Raw genomic sequence first — 15546 nt, 5'->3', positions numbered from 1 at the left:
CTACCGTTGCCAACCCCTTATCCCGCGATGCGTCTGATACACAGATAGTTCCGAGGCGGCCGAGGAGCCTCACCGCATAGCAATCGGGTTGCGAGGCAGATTATTGGGAAGGGAACCCCCTGGGATGCGGCTCAAGCAGTGCCCAAAGGGACTGGAATGCGGAATCACATCGAGAGACCCAAATGCTATACGAGGGCTCAAATCGAATTATCGATTTGGCCACGACATGGACGCATCGGAACGACTACCTTTGCCGAACCACTCGCAATTGCATCCATACCGAAACCAATAGACATTTCCGTTAGAGCCCTCGCATAGCATTCGGGAATCTCGCATGCCCCTCTAAATCGACCAATGCTGGCGCTCAACGAAAATCCGAGCGCTACCACCGTTCGAGCGCCAGCATTGGTCGAGTTAGAGGGGCACGGGGGAGAATGCTCCAGTCAACACCTCCCCTATATAAGTTATTTGTCCGATTCTCGCACAACCGTAGTCTGCCTCGTCGAATCAAACAACGGTCCCAGATTCCGACTTCCGTTCCGTAGAGACCCAAAAGCTAGATGGAGGCTCGCAAGAAAGAGAGTCGGCGCATAGCAATCGGGTTTCTCGAACGTTTAGGGACCGAGCTCACTTGCGGATAGGGCAAAATCCGCCAAGCAACCCAAAAGCTAGACGGGGGCTCGAATCGAATCGCCTAGGCGGCCACAACAACGACGTGTTGGATCGACTACCAGTGCCAAACCATTCAGCAAGACTAGTCTGTGTCGAGGCCGGATAGAGATTCTCAGAGAGCGCCCGTATAGCATTTAGGAGACCTGCCGCGTCCCTCACACTCGACAAATGGTGGTGCACGTTTATAAATCCGAGCGATCCCAACCCTTTCAAGCACCAACATCGGTCGAGATAGAGGGGCACGGAGGGGGCTGCGTGAGACAACACAGTCCCCTATATAAGTTATTTGTCCGATTCTCACACATCCGAAGAATGGTCATCAAATCGGACAACAGCCCAAACTTCCGACTTCCGTCCCAGAAAGCCCAAGAGCTATCTAAAACGTTCATGGCCGGAACTCGATCGCGGCTATACCAGTCCGCCAAGCAACCCAAAAGCTAGACTGGAGCTCTAGTCGAATCACCTCTGTGGCCATTGCAAGGACGTGTTGGAGCGACTACCATTGCCGAACCATTCCGCAGGTCGAGTCCATACCAAGGCCGCATAGAGATTCACGATGAGCTCCTGCATAGCAATCAGGAGACTTGCCGTGTCCATCACAATCGATAAATCCTGGTGCAAGATTTTTGCATCCGAGCGCTCCAACCAGTCGAGCACCAGCATCAATCGACATAAACGGGCACGGGGGGAGGATGCTCGAGAACACTACCTCCCCTATATAAGTTATTTGTCCGATTCTCAAGCAGCCGAAGTCTGGTCATCGAATCGGGTCAAAGACCACAACTTCCGACTTTACCCACAATGCAAGTCATCGAATCGAACATCGGCCCCCGAGTCGGACTCCATGCGTATGTCAGGTCATCGGACCCAAATTCCGCCTTCCTGCGCATGGCGGGCCATCAATATCAACTCGGTCATCGGACCCAAACTCCGCCTTTCTGCGCATGGCACGCCTTCAAATCGGTCATCGGACCCAAATTCCGCCTTCCTGTGCATGGCGGGCCATCAACATCAACTCGGTCATCGGACCCAAATTCCGCCTTTCTGCGCATGGCACGCCATCAACTCGGTCATCGGACCCAAATTCCGCCTTCCTGCGCATGGCAGGTCATCGGACACAAATTCAGACCTCGCCAATATGCCTACGTATCGAATCGGTCATCGGACCCAACTTCCGACTTCATCCATACTGTAGGGTCTTTGAGGTTGGCGCGGTGCGCTCAACCCGGGGAGTCGACCCATCGAAGCATACACCTCCCCTATATAAGCTATTTGTCCGATTCCCACACCTGTGTAGTTTGCACCTCTGACCAGGACATCGACCCCAACTTCCGAACTCGACTGCAACGACGGCACCAGCGCCTTGGTGCGCACCTTGCGACGCACAGTCCCAACATTCGCCTTCCTGCACATGGCAGGTCATCGGACCCAAATTCCGACCTCGCGAGTATGCCTACATATCGAATCGGTCATCGGACACAACTTCCGACTTCATCCATACCGTAGGGTCTTTGAGGTTGGCGCGGTGCGCTCAACCCGGGGAGTCGACCCAACGAAGCATACACCTCCCCTATATAAGCTATTTGTCCGATTCCCACACCTGTGTAGTTTGCACCTCCGATCAGGACATCGACCCCAACTTCCGAACTCGCCTGCAACGACCGAACCAGCGCCTTGGTGCGCACCTTGCAACGCACAGTGCCAACATTCGCCTTCCTGCACATGGCAGGTCATCGGACCCAAATTCCGACCTCGCGAGTATGCCTACATATCGAATCGGTCATCGGACCCAACTTCCGACTTCATCCATACCGTAGGGTCTTTGAGGTTGGCGCGGTGCGCTCAACCCGGGGAGTCGACCCAACGAAGCATACACCTCCCCTATATAAGCTATTTGTCCGATTCCCACACCTGTGTAGCTTGCACCTCCGATCAGGACATCGACCCCAACTTCCGAACTCGACTAAAAAGACCGCACCAGCACCTTGGTGTGCACCTTGCAACGCACAGTGCCAACATTCGCCTTCCTGCACATGGCAGGTCATCGGACCCAAATTCCGACCTCATGAGCATACCTACTAATCGAATCGGTCATCGGACCCAACTTCCGACTTCATCCATACCGTAGGGTCTTTGAGGTTGGCGCGGTGCGCTCAACCTGGGGAGTCGACCCATCGAAGCATACACCTCCCCTATATAAGCTATTTGTCCGATTCCGACACCTGTGTAGTTTGCACCTCCGCTCAGGACATCGACCCCAACTTCCGAACTCGCCTGCAACGACCGAACCAGCGCCTTGGTGCGCACCAAAAGTGCGCACTTTTGGAGGGCACTTTTGTGCGCTCCAAAGGTGCGCACTTTTGGAGGGCACTTTTGTGCGCTCCAAAGGTGCGCACTTTTGGAGGGCACTTTTTGGAGGGCACTTTTGTGCGCTCCAAAGGTGCGCACTTTTGGAGGGCACTTTTTGGAGGGCACTTTTCTGCGCTCCAAAGGTGCGCACTTTTGGAGGGCACTTTTTGGAGGGCACTTTTCTGCGCTCCAAAGGTGCGCACTTTTGGAGGGCACTTTTCTGCGCTCCAAAGGTGCGCACTTTTGGAGGGCACTTTTTGGAGGGCACTTTTCTGCGCTCCAAAGGTGCGCACTTTTGGAGGGCACTTTTGTGCACTCCAAAGGTGCACACTTTTGGAGGGCACTTTTTGGAGGGCACTTTTCTGCACTCCAAAGGTGCGCACTTTTGGAGGGCACTTTTTGGAGGGCACTTTTGTGCGCTCCAAAGGTGCGCACTTTTGGAGGGCACTTTTTGGAGGGCACTTTTGTGCGCTCCAAAGGTGCGCACTTTTGGAGGGCACTTTTGTGCACTCCAAAGGTGCGCACTTTTGGAGGGCACTTTTCCTGCGCTCCAAAGGTGCACACCTAGGTGAGCACCTTCGACCACACCTTGTAGCACACCAAACTCTGACTTTCGACTTCATCCGCAATGCAGGGTCTTTGAGGTTGGCGCAATGCGCACAACCAGGGGAGTCGACCCATCAAACCCAACACCTCCCCTATATAAGCTATTTGTCTGATTCTCATACATGCGTAGCCTGCAGGAGCAATTAGGACATCGACCCCAACTTTCGGCTTCTAAACGAAAACAAGGTCTTTGAGGTTGGTGTAATGCGAACAACTAGGGGAGTCAACCCATCAAACCCAACACCTCCCCTATATAAGCTATTTGTCTGATTCTCATACATGTGTAGTCTACAGGAGCAATTAGGACATCGACCCCAACTTTTGACTTCTTAACGAAAACAAGGTCTTTGAGGTTGACGTAATGCGCACAACCAGGGGAGTCGACCCATCAAACCCAACACCTCCCCTATATAAGCTATTTGTCCGATTCTCATACATGTGTAGCCTACAGGAGCCATTAGGACATTGACCCCAACTTTTGACTTCTTAACGAAAACAAGGTCTTTGAGGTTGGCGTAATGCGCACAACCAAGGGAGTTGACCCATCAAACCCAACACCTCCCCTATATAAGCTATTTGTCTGATTCTCATACATGTGTAGCCTGCAACAACGATTAGGACATCCACCCCAACTTCTGAATTCGTCTGCGTTGACCGCACCAAAGGTGCACGCCTTGGTGCTCACCAAAATCCGACTTCCGACTTCTACTGCTATGCGGGGTCTTTGAGGTTGGCGCAGTGCGCACAACCAGGGGAGTCAACCCACCGAATGCAACACCTCCCCTATATAAGCTATTTGTCTGATTCTCATACATGCGTAGACTGCAGCAATGATTAGGACATCCACCCCAACTTTTGACTTCTTAAACAAGACAGGGTCTTTGAAGTTGGTGCAGTGCACACAACCAGGGGAGTCGACCCATCAAACGCAACACCTCCCCTATATAAAGCTATTTGTCCGATTCTCATACGTGTAGTCTGCAGCAGCGATTAGGACATCGACCCCAACTTCCGAATTCGTTTGCATTGACCGCACCAAAGGTGCACGCCTTGGTGTGCACCTTGGAGTGCACTTTGGTGCTCACCTCGGTGCACACTTTGGTGTGCACCTCGGTGTGCACCAAAGGTGCGCACCTTGGAGCGCACCAAAGGTGTACACTTTGGAGCGCACCACATAGGGTCTTTGAGAGGTTGGCGCAGTGCGCACACCAAGGTGGGTGTTGAGGTGCGTGCCGAGGTGGGTGGGTGCTAGGGTGCGCTCCATGGTGGGTGCCAGGGTGGGTGCGTGCTAGGGTGGATTCCAAAGAGGGTCATAGGGTGGGTGCCAAGGTGGGTTGGTGATATAGTGGGTTCAAAGGTGGGTACTAGGGTGGGTTCCAAGGTGGGTCACAAGTTGGGTGCCAGGATGCGTGGGTGTTAGGTTGGGTGCCAAGGTGGGCTCCTGCGTGGGTGGGTGCTAGGGTGGGTTTCAAGGTGGACGCGAGGGCGGGTGCCAAGGTGGGTAACAAGTTGGGTGTTAGGATGGGTGAGTGCTAGAGTGGGTGCCAAGGTGGGTGGGTGCTAAGGTGGATGCCAAGGTGGTTCACAGGGTGGGTGGGTTCTAGGGTGAGTTCCAAGGTGGGTCACAGGTTTAGTGCTAGGGTGCGTGTCAAGGCGGGTGTCGAGGTGCCTGGGTGCTAGGGTGTGGATGCCAATGTGGGTCATAGGGTGGGTACTAGGGTGGGCTGCAATGTGGGTGCCAAGGTGGGTAACATGCTCGGTTGGTTCTAAATTGGGTGTCAGGGTGGGTGTGCACCCACCTTGCCCGAGGTGGGTGCCAAGGTGCCAGTGTGGGTGGGTGCTAAGGTGGATGCCAAGGTGGGTGAGAAGGTGGGTGATAGGTTGAGTGGTAGGATGGGTGGGTGCCAAGATGGGTCACAGGGTGGGTGCAAGGGTGGGTAGGTGCTAGGGTTGGTGTCAGGGTGGGTGGGTGCTAGGTTGGGTTCCAAGGTGGGTGCGAGGGTGAGTGTCAAGGTGGGTCACAGGTTAGGTGCTAGGATGGGTGAGTGCTAGGGTGCAAAGGTGCCAGGGTGGGTGCTAGGATGGGTCGATGCTAGGGTGAGTGGCAAGGTGGGTCCACAAGTGTCAAGGTGGGTGCCGAGGTGGGTGCCAACTTGGGTTCCAAGGTGGGTGCCAAGTGGGCGACTGCTATGGTGGATGCCAAGGTGGGTCACGGGGTGGGTGCCAAGTTGCTAGGTTGTGTTCCAAGGTGGGTGCCAACGTGGCTGCTAGGGTGCGTGGGTTAAAGGGTGTGTCACAACGTGGGTGCCAGGATGGGTGCGCACCCACACTGGCCAAGACGGGTGCAAGGTTGGGTTCCAAGCCCGGTCACAGGCTGGGTGCTAGGATGGGTGGGTGCCAAGGTGGGCACCAGGGTGGGTGCACCCACCCTGGCCAAGGTGGGTCACGGGGTGGGTCCTAGGGTGGGTAACAGGGTGGGTACTAAGGTGCGTGCCAAGGTGGGTCATGGGGTGGGTGCCAAGGTGGGCACCAGGGTGGGTGTGCACCAACCCTAGCCAGGGTAGGTCACGGGGTGGTTGTCGGGGTGGGCGTCAAGGAGCCAAGGTGGGTGGCAAGTAGCCAAGTTGCGTGCCAAGGTGGGTGTCGGGGTGGGTGCCAAGGATCCAAGGTGGGTGCCAAGGAACCAAGGTGGGTGTCTGGGTGGGTGCCGAGGTGGGAGCCAGGGTGGGTCCCAAGGTGAGTGCAAAGGTGGGTGCCAGGGTCAAGGTGAGTGCCAATGTGGGTTCCAAGGTGCCAGGGTCAGGGTGAGTGCCAATGTGGGTTCAAAGGTGCTAAGTTGGGTGCGAGGTTGGGTGCGAGGGTGGGTGGGTGCCAAGGTGTGCTAGGTGGAAGCCCGGGTGGGTCGGCATCCCATGGGTGTCGAGTTGGGTGCCTGATGGGTGCTTCTTGTCAAGTTTTAGTCGTCGGGACTCATTTCGAGCCTTAGAGGTCGTTTCTTGTCCGGTTGCCCTGTCTTCGACCTGGGAACCCAATTTTGGTCCTCGGGTCCCATTTTTTTTTGTCTCGCATCCCACTTTTGGCCTGTGGCCTTTTCGGGGTCGATTCTCGTTTTGGGCATCAGAGCATGTTTCTTCTCCTAAAACCCAATATTTGTTTATTAAGTCTCGGAACACATTTTTGTTCTCGTGGACCCATCATGGGTCTTGGAACGCATTTGTGGTCCTTGGGTCCCATTTTGCATCCCGAAACTTGTGTTTTGGTGCTTGATCCCTATTTTGGGTGCCCACCTTGCACCAAGTGCGCACCCGGGGCAAACCGAGCGCCTTGGTGCACCGGGGCAAGATCGAGCGTGCACCCGAGGCGCCCCGAACATGCACCAAGGTGCACTCGGCCCACATGTGAGCGCAGGTCGTTGCGCCCGAGGTGGTGTGTGGGCACCGCGTTGCAGACGGGACACTGCACGCACACGACGCCCCGTCCAGGTGCACGCACGTAGGCCGGGCCGGGTGCACACCCGACGCCCTAGCAAGGTGCGCGCACCCGGGCAGGGCTCACACTTGGCGAACGGGGCGCACTTCGCGAGGGAGGGTGTGCACCTCGACGGGGGTGGGTGGCCGGGGTGGATTCGCACGTGGGTCGCGGTTTGCTAAGTACACACTGCGACAAGCTCATAACGGGTGCGATCATACCAGCGTTAGTGCACCGGATCCCATCAGAACTCCGCAGTTAAGCGCGCTTGGGCCGGAGTAGTACTGGGATGGGTGACCTCCCGGGAAGTCCCGGTGTTGCACCCTTTCTTAGTTTTTCGCCGGGCGTCGCAATGCTATTTGAATAAACCTTTTGCCCGTTTGCGTTCTCGTCGGGGCCGGGCCGGGCCGGGGTGCGCTGCCCGCACTACCGCGCGCGCGGGGGCGACACCGAGCGCGCACCCGAGGCGCCCCGAGCACACAGGCCACGGTGCAACCCGGGCGTTGTGCGCGCACCCCGGTGCGCCCGAGGTGCTGCGCGCGCACCCAGGTGAAATCGGTGTGCACCTCGGCCAGTGCGCGCTCGGTCGAGTCGCGCACGTTGGCCAAGGTGCACGGTGATGTTTCTTACTCTAAGGTTCCGCACCAGACGCCCGGGACAGGTGAGCGAAGCTGGGCGGGGCCGGGTGCGCGGCCGGGGCAGGTGCACGCAGCTGGAGAGAGCTTTGGAGCACACCAGAGGTGCGCACCTTGGAGCACACTTCGGAGCGCACCAATGATGCGCTCCATTCAAAAGTTTCCTGAAAAGGCAAAAAAAGTTGAGATTATAGAATTTCCCACTTGAGAGATTGTAAAAAAAAAAAATTTAAAATGAAGGAAACGCGGGTGCCAAGGTGTGCGCGCCCGGGTGCGCAGCCCAGCCAAGGTGTGCGCACCAAGGCGCCCACCCTGGCGAAGGTGCACGCAAGGTGCGCACCCGAGGCAAACCGGACAATTAACCCAACTTTCGACTTCGCGCGCACCTGCGCACCTTGGAGCGCACTTCGGAGCGCTCCTTGGTGCGCACCAATCTTGGGCACCTCGGAGTGCACCATGGCGCCCACCAAGGTGCGCACCCGGGGCAAACCGAGCTCCGACTTCGTGCGCACCTTGGAGCGCACGAAAGGTGCGCACCATGGCGCCCACCAAGGTGCGCAGCCCAGCCAAGGCGTGCGCATCAAGGTGCGCACCCTGGCGAAGGTGCGCACCCGGGGCAAACCGAGCTCCGACTTCGTGCGCACCTTGGAGCGCACAAAGGGTGCGCAACCCAGCCAAGGTGTGCGCACCCCGGGCAAACCGAGCTCCGAATCGTGCGCACCTTGGAGCACACTTCGGAGCCCTCCTTGGTGCGCACCGATGTTGCGCACCTCGGAGCGCACCCGGGGAAAACAATGCAATTAACCCGACTTTCGACTTCGTGGGCACCTCGGAGCGCTCTCGGGTTCGCACCTCGGAGCACACCGAGGTGCGCACCTTTGATGCGCTGCCTTCACCAATTTCCAGAAAAGGCAAGAAAACATTGAGAAGGTGTGCGCACCGAGGTGCCCACCCTGGCGAAGGTGCACGCGAGGTGCGCACCCGGGGCAAACCGGGCTCCGACTTCGTGCACGCCATGCTGCGCACCTTGGAGGGCCATGGTGCGCACCTTGGAGCACACTTCGGAGCGCTCAATGGTGCCCAACCCAGCCAAGGTGCCCACCGCGGCGAAGGTGCACGCGAGGTGCGCACCCGGGGCAAACCGGGCTCCGACTTCGTGCACGCCGCACCTTGGAGCACACTTCGGAGCGCTCCTTGGTGCGCACCAGGGCGCGCAACCCAGCCGAGGTGCCCACCCCGGCGAAGGTGCACGCGGGGTGCGCACCCGGGGCAAACCGGGCTCCGACTTCGTGCACGCCATGGTGCCCACCGCGCCAAGGTGCACGCGAGGTGCGCACCCGGGGCAAACCGGGCTCCGACTTCGTGCACGCCGCACCTTGGAGCACACTTCGGAGCGCTCCTTGGTGCGCACCAGGGCGCGCAACCCAGCCGAGGTGCCCACCCCGGCGAAGGTGCACGCGAGGTGCGCACCCGGGGCAAACCGGGCTCCGACTTCGTGCACGCCATGGTGCCCACCGCGGCGAAGGTGCACGCGAGGTGCGCACCCGGGGCAAACCGGGCTCCGACTTCGTGCACGCCGCACCTTGGAGCACACTTCGGAGCGCTCCTTGGTGCGCACCATGGTGCCCACCAGGGCGCGCAACCCCGCCGAAGGTGCACGCGAGGTGCGCACCCGGGGCAAACCGGGCTCCGACTTCGTGCACGCCGCACCTTGGAGCACACTTCGGAGCGCTCCTTGGTGCGCACCAGGGCGCGCAACCCCGCCGAAGGTGCACGCGAGGTGCGCACCCGGGGCAAACCGGGCTCCGACTTCGTGCACGCCATGGTGCGCACCAGGGTGCCCACCGCGGCGAAGGTGCGCACCCGGGGCAAACCGGGCTCCGACTTCGTGCACGCCGCACCTTGGAGCACACTTCGGAGCGCTCCTTGGTGCGCACCAGGGCGCGCAACCCAGCCGAGGTGCCCACCCCGGCGAAGGTGCACGCGAGGTGCGCACCCGGGGCAAACCGGGCTCCGACTTCGTGCACGCCATGGTGCCCACCGCGGCGAAGGTGCGCACCCGGGGCAAACCGGGCTAGGACTTCGTGCACGCCGCACCTTGGAGCACACTTTGGAGCGCTCCTTGGTGCGCACCATGGTGCCCACCAGGCCGCGCAACCCAGCCAAGGTGTGCGCACCAAGGTGCACGCGAGGTGCGCACCCGGGGCAAACCGGGGTCCGGCTTCGTGCACGCCGCACCTTGGAGCACACATCGGGGCGCTCCCGGGTTCGCACCGGCGTTGCGCACCGTGGTGGGCACCTCGGAGCGCACCGTGGTGGGCACCTCGGAGCACACCAAGGTGGGCAGCGAGGTGCGCACCTTTGATGCGATGCCTTCACTAATTTCCATAAAAGGCAAAAAAAAACGAGATTTTAAAATTTCCGTTTTGAAAGATAGTGAGAAAAAGGGAATGCTGGTGCCATCTTGAGCCCGCCCTGGTGCGCAGCCCAGCCAAGGTGTGCGCACCAAGGTGCCCACCCTGGCGAAGGTGCGCGCCCGGGCAATTAACCCAACTTCCAACTTCGCGCGCGCCAGGGTGGGAGCGCACCCAACAACCGGGCCTGGGAAGAGCCAATGCGAGAAACCCCACCAAACGCTCTGACAAAAAAAGAGGGGGCGCTCCAGTAACCCCGCTTCGGAGCGCACCCTGGGCAAACCCAGCCAGGGTGCCCACCCCGGCCAAGGTGCAGGCGAGGTGCGCACCCGGGGCAAACCGGGCTCCGACAACGTGCACGCCGCACCTTGGAGCACACTTCGTAGCGCTCCCGGGTGCGCACCTCAGAGCACACCAAGGTGGGCAGCGAGGTGCGCACCTTTGATGCGCTGCCTTCACTAATTTCCAGAAAAGGCAAAAAAAAGAGGAGATTTTAAAATTTCCGTTTTGAAAGATAGTGAAAAAAACGGAACGCGGGTGCCATCTTGAGCCCGCCCTGGTGCACAGCCCAGGTAAGGTGCCCACCCTGGCAAAGGTGCGCACCCGGGCAATTAACCCTACTTCCGACTTCGTGCGCGCCAGGGTGGCAACCGGGCCTGGGAAGAGCCAATGCGAGAAACCCCACCAAACGCTCCGACAAAAAAAGAGGCGGCGCTCCAATAACCCCGCTTCGGAGCGCAGCCGGGGCAAACCCAGCCAAGGTGCCCACCCCGACGAAGGTGCACGCGAGGTGCGCACCCGGGGCAAACCGGGCTCCGACAACGTGCACGCAGCACCTTGGAGCACACTTCGAAGCACTCCCGGGTGCCCACCGGCGTTGCGCACCGTGGTGGGCAGCGAGGTGCGCACCTTTGATGCGCTGCCTTCACTAATTTCCAGAAAAGGCAAAAAAAAATGAGATTTTAAAATTTCCGTTTTGAAAGATAGTGAAAAAAACGGAACGCGGGTGCCATCTTGAGCCCGCCCTGGTGCGCAGCCCAGGCAAGGCATGCGCACCAAGGTGCCCACCCGCGGTGCACGCCCGGGGCAAACCGGGCTCCGACTTCGTGCAGGCCGCACCTTGGAGCACACTTCGGAGCGCTCCTTGGTGCGCACCATGGTGCCCACCAGGGCGCACCCGGGGCAAACCGGGCTCCGACTTCGTGCACGCCGCACCTTGGAGCACACATCGGAGCGCTCCCAGGTTCGCACCAGCGTTGCGCACCTTTGATGCGCTGCCTTCACTAATTTCCAGAAAAGGCAAAAAAAAACGATATTTTAAAATTTCCGTTCTGAAAGATAGTGAAAAAAACGGAACGCGGGTGCCATCTTGAGCCCTTCCTGGTGCGCAGCCCAGGCAAGTTGTGCGCACCAAGGTGCCCACCCTGGCGGAGGTGCGCGCCCGGGGCAAACCGGGCTCCGACTTCGTCCACTGCATGGTGCCCACCAAGGCGCGCAACCCAGCCAAGGTGCCCACCGCAGCGAAGGTGCACGCGAGGTGCGCACCCGAGGTGCACACCCGGGGCAAACCGAGCTCCGACTTCGTGCACGCCGCACCTTGGAGCACACTTCAGAGCGCTCCTTGGTGCGCACCAGGGCGCGCAACCCAGCCAAGGTGCTCACCCCGGCGAAGGTGCACGCGAGGTGCGCACCCGGGGCAAGCCGGGCTCGGACTTCGTGCACGCCGCACCTTGGAGCACACATCGGAGCGCTCCCGGGTTCGCACCAGCATTGCGCACCTTTGATGCGCTGCCTTCACTAATTTCCAGAAAAGGCAAAAAAAAAAAAAAAACGAGATTTTAAAATTTCCGTTTTGAAAGATAGTGAAAAAAACGGAACGCGGGTGCCATCTTGAGCCCGCCCTGGTGTGCAGCCCAGGCAAGTTGTGCGCACCAAGGCACCCACCCTGGCCAAGGTGGGTCACGGGGTGGGTCCTAGGGTGGGTAACGGGGTGGGTACTAAGGTGCGTGCCAAGGTGGGTCATGGGGTGGGTGCCAAGGTGGGCACCAGGGTGGGTGTGCACCAACCCTAGCCAGGGTAGGTCACGGGGTGGTTGTCGGGGTGGGCGTCAAGGAGCCAAGGTGGGTGGCAAGTAGCCAAGTTGCGTGCCAAGGTGGGTGTCGGGGTGGGTGCCAAGGATCCAAGGTGGGTGCCAAGGAACCAAGGTGGGTGTCTGGGTGGGTGCCGAGGTGGGAGCCAGGGTGGGTCCCAAGGTGAGTGCAAAGGTGGGTGCCAGGGTCAAGGTGAGTGCCAATGTGGGTTCCAAGGTGCCAGGGTCAGGGTGAGTGCCAATGTGGGTTCAAAGGTGCTAAGTTGGGTGCGAGGTTGGGTGCGAGGGTGGGTGGGTGCCAAGGTGTGCTAGGTGGAAGCCCGGGTGGGTCGGCATCCCATGGGTGTCGAGTTGGGTGCCTGATGGGTGCTTCTTGTCAAGTTTTAGTCGTCGGGACTCATTTCGAGCCTTAGAGGTCGTTTCTTGTCCGGTTGCCCTGTCTTCGACCTGGGAACCCAATTTTGGTCCTCGGGTCCCATTTTTTTTTGTCTCGCATCCCACTTTTGGCCTGTGGCCTTTTCGGGGTCGATTCTCGTTTTGGGCATCAGAGCATGTTTCTTCTCCTAAAACCCAATATTTGTTTATTAAGTCTCGGAACACATTTTTGTTCTCGTGGACCCATCATGGGTCTTGGAACGCATTTGTGGTCCTTGGGTCCCATTTTGCATCCCGAAACTTGTGTTTTGGTGCTTGATCCCTATTTTGGGTGCCCACCTTGCACCAAGTGCGCACCCGGGGCAAACCGAGCGCCTTGGTGCACCGGGGCAAGATCGAGCGTGCACCCGAGGCGCCCCGAACATGCACCAAGGTGCACTCGGCCCACATGTGAGCGCAGGTCGTTGCGCCCGAGGTGGTGTGTGGGCACCGCGTTGCAGACGGGACACTGCACGCACACGACGCCCCGTCCAGGTGCACGCACGTAGGCCGGGCCGGGTGCACACCCGACGCCCTAGCAAGGTGCGCGCACCCGGGCAGGGCTCACACTTGGCGAACGGGGCGCACTTCGCGAGGGAGGGTGTGCACCTCGACGGGGGTGGGTGGCCGGGGTGGATTCGCACGTGGGTCGCGGTTTGCTAAGTACACACTGCGACAAGCTCATAACGGGTGCGATCATACCAGCGTTAGTGCACCGGATCCCATCAGAACTCCGCAGTTAAGCGCGCTTGGGCCGGAGTAGTACTGGGATGGGTGACCTCCCGGGAAGTCCCGGTGTTGCACCCTTTTTTAGTTTTTCGCCGGGCGTCGCAATGCTATTTGAATAAACCTTTTGCCCGTTTGCGTTCTCGTCGGGGCCGGGCCGGGCCGGGGTGCGCTGCCCGCACTACCGCGCGCGCGGGGGCGACACCGAGCGCGCACCCGAGGCGCCCCGAGCACACAGGCCACGGTGCAACCCGGGCGTTGTGCGCGCACCCCGGTGCGCCCGAGGTGCTGCGCGCGCACCCAGGTGAAATCGGTGTGCACCTCGGCCAGTGCGCGCTCGGTCGAGTCGCGCACGTTGGCCAAGGTGCACGGTGATGTTTCTTACTCTAAGGTTCCGCACCAGACGCCCGGGACAGGTGAGCGAAGCTGGGCGGGGCCGGGTGCGCGGCCGGGGCAGGTGCACGCAGCTAGAGAGAGCTTTGGAGCACACCAGAGGTGCGCACCTTGGAGCACACTTCGGAGCGCACCAATGATGCGCTCCATTCAAAAGTTTCCTGAAAAGGCAAAAAAAGTTGAGATTATAGAATTTCCCACTTGAGAGATTGTAAAAAAAAAAAATTTAAAATGAAGGAAACGCGGGTGCCAAGGTGTGCGCGCCCGGGTGCGCAGCCCAGCCAAGGTGTGCGCACCAAGGCGCCCACCCTGGCGAAGGTGCACGCAAGGTGCGCACCCGAGGCAAACCGGACAATTAACCCAACTTTCGACTTCGCGCGCACCTGCGCACCTTGGAGCGCACTTCGGAGCGCTCCTTGGTGCGCACCAATCTTGGGCACCTCGGAGTGCACCATGGCGCCCACCAAGGTGCGCACCCGGGGCAAACCGAGCTCCGACTTCGTGCGCACCTTGGAGCGCACGAAAGGTGCGCACCATGGCGCCCACCAAGGTGCGCAGCCCAGCCAAGGCGTGCGCATCAAGGTGCGCACCCTGGCGAAGGTGCGCACCCGGGGCAAACCGAGCTCCGACTTCGTGCGCACCTTGGAGCGCACAAAGGGTGCGCAACCCAGCCAAGGTGTGCGCACCCCGGGCAAACCGAGCTCCGAATCGTGCGCACCTTGGAGCACACTTCGGAGCCCTCCTTGGTGCGCACCGATGTTGCGCACCTCGGAGCGCACCCGGGGAAAACAATGCAATTAACCCGACTTTCGACTTCGTGGGCACCTCGGAGCGCTCTCGGGTTCGCACCTCGGAGCACACCGAGGTGCGCACCTTTGATGCGCTGCCTTCACCAATTTCCAGAAAAGGCAAGAAAACATTGAGAAGGTGTGCGCACCGAGGTGCCCACCCTGGCGAAGGTGCACGCGAGGTGCGCACCCGGGGCAAACCGGGCTCCGACTTCGTGCACGCCATGCTGCGCACCTTGGAGGGCCATGGTGCGCACCTTGGAGCACACTTCGGAGCGCTCAATGGTGCCCAACCCAGCCAAGGTGCCCACCGCGGCGAAGGTGCACGCGAGGTGCGCACCCGGGGCAAACCGGGCTCCGACTTCGTGCACGCCGCACCTTGGAGCACACTTCGGAGCGCTCCTTGGTGCGCACCAGGGCGCGCAACCCAGCCGAGGTGCCCACCCCGGCGAAGGTGCACGCGGGGTGCGCACCCGGGGCAAACCGGGCTCCGACTTCGTGCACGCCATGGTGCCCACCGCGCCAAGGTGCACGCGAGGTGCGCACCCGGGGCAAACCGGGCTCCGACTTCGTGCACGCCGCACCTTGGAGCACACTTCGGAGCGCTCCTTGGTGCGCACCAGGGCGCGCAACCCAGCCGAGGTGCCCACCCCGGCGAAGGTGCACGCGAGGTGCGCACCCGGGGCAAACCGGGCTCCGACTTCGTGCACGCCATGGTGCCCACCGCGGCGAAGGTGCACGCGAGGTGCGCACCCGGGGCAAACCGGGCTCCGACTTCGTGCACGCCGCACCTTGGAGCACACTTCGGAGCGCTCCTTGGTGCGCACCATGGTGCCCACCAGGGCGCGCAACCCCACCAAACGCTAAGACAAAAAAAGAGGGGCCGCTCCAATAACCCCACTTCGGAGCGCACCAGAAACCCCACTGGACGCTTGGGCAAAAAAGTAATGCGCACCCGAAGCCCCTACCCAGAAATCCCCAGTTCGGACATG

At 60.1% G+C, this 15546-nt stretch overlaps 2 non-coding genes across 2 annotated transcripts; both read left to right on the top strand.

Moving 5' to 3' along the window:
* Positions 1–7302: 7302 nt before the first annotated feature.
* On the top strand, positions 7303–7421 carry LOC131872607 (5S ribosomal RNA). Its single transcript, XR_009370728.1, has one exon. It is a non-coding gene; the product is annotated as a 5S ribosomal RNA (ribosomal RNA).
* Positions 7422–13335: 5914 nt separating this feature from the next.
* On the top strand, positions 13336–13454 carry LOC131872606 (5S ribosomal RNA). The gene has a single exon (XR_009370727.1). It is a non-coding gene; the product is annotated as a 5S ribosomal RNA (ribosomal RNA).
* Positions 13455–15546: the final 2092 nt, after the last annotated feature.

The sequence above is a fragment of the Cryptomeria japonica genome, unplaced genomic scaffold (genome assembly GCF_030272615.1).
Source record: "Cryptomeria japonica unplaced genomic scaffold, Sugi_1.0 HiC_scaffold_686, whole genome shotgun sequence".
Taxonomy (NCBI): domain Eukaryota; kingdom Viridiplantae; phylum Streptophyta; class Pinopsida; order Cupressales; family Cupressaceae; genus Cryptomeria; species Cryptomeria japonica.
The sequence above is the reverse complement of the archived record's forward strand: the minus strand, read 5'-3'. Positions and strand labels throughout refer to the sequence as shown.